The following is a 1,513-nucleotide window of genomic DNA, read 5'->3' as shown; positions in this document are numbered from 1 at the left end:
CGGGGACGGCAAAGGATGAGATGGTTAGACAGTGTCATAGATGCAATGAACATAAAATTGAGCCAATTTCAAAGGACAGCAGAAGACAGGAAGGCCTGGCATGATCTTGTCCATGGGGTCGCAAAGAGTCGGACTCGACTGTGCGACTGAACAACAACAACAAAAAACACCACAGCTTAAGCTTATTTCAGCTTTATTGCCGATGGCATGTTGGTTTATTGCAACAAACTGGAAGATGGATAAACCTCCATCTTTTAACGCTATGGAAGGCTAAAACTTCAGATCTTATGGTTATGGAGAATATATCTTTAACAAGTGGAGACCCGCAAGAAACTTGCGGAATGGTTATCCTGTTCCTCCACCCTTTGCTTCCTCCTGTCTCCCTCTACCTCTCTCACACTTTTTCTCCCTTCTGCCCCCCCTTTTCTTTTTCTCCTCCAGCTATGGCATTATACTGATCTGTAGTTCCTTCCCTCCTCCAATCCCACCCTCCCCAGGCTCCACCCCACAAATGTCCAGGAATTTCCCAACCTGGAGTTGGCAACACAATTTCCTTCCCACCCAACAGCCAACCTACCTTTATCTGCCTCTCTGTCTGCAACTTTCCATCTCCACACCCCTCCCCCGCAGCCTCTACCTAGGAAAATTACTGTTTTTCTCCACAGTGGGGACCAAAACAGCTTACATTATTCTCTCCTACTTTTTATCTGCACAACAACCCAGCTTTCATAGGGTGGCTGCTGATGAACAGTAGCAAGCAGCTGGGCCTACTTGAGTCATGCAAATCAGGTGGTATCAAGTCACCCAGAGGGTGCTGCCGAGGGATGCCAGCCTCCAGGTGGGACCTGGGGATCCCCTGTAATTCCTGCTCATTTCCAGACTACAGAGATAACTCCCCATGGAGAAAATGGATGCTTTGGAGGGTGGACTCTGTGACATTGTACCCCACGGAGGTCCCTGTCCTCCCCAGGCTCCACCCCCAAATCTCCAGGAGTGTCCCAGCCTGGACCTGGCAACCTTATCCAGAATCCCCTGTCGGTGGCCGGGGGGGACCTGGCAACCCTAAAGTGCTGGCAGGCCCAGGCTCCTCTAAGCTGTGGAGTCTTGTGAGCAAAAATTCTACTTTGTGAGCTACTGGCATTAAAGTTGTGAGCGAGCGATTTGGCTGCCGCATGAATTGGTTTGCTCTGGAGCCACCCTTCCTGAGCTGAGACAAAAATCTGTGAGCTGGAGGCTAAAAAACTGTGAGCTAGCTCACACCAACTCAGCTTAGAGGGAACACTGCTCTCCCTCCCTGAAAGGCCAACGGAGGCCTGGCAAAAGGGCCCTTCCCCCACACCCTTTCACTCACAGAGCAGTTAGAAGCCTCTTCTCCCCCCCCCCAACGTTCTAACCTCTCTCTCACCGTTGGTGTCTGAAGCAGAGCCCTGCAGAGCCCATTTCAAAGGGTTTTTGGGGGAATTCAGTCATCCCTGGAGCGATTTTGTCACTTTTTCGATTTTTCTGCACATAA

Source organism: Gekko japonicus, unplaced genomic scaffold (assembly GCF_001447785.1).
Source record: "Gekko japonicus isolate JY-2015 unplaced genomic scaffold, Gekko_japonicus_V1.1 scaffold4954, whole genome shotgun sequence".
Classification (NCBI taxonomy): Eukaryota; Metazoa; Chordata; class Lepidosauria; order Squamata; family Gekkonidae; genus Gekko; species Gekko japonicus.
Note: the sequence above shows the minus strand (reverse complement) of the source record.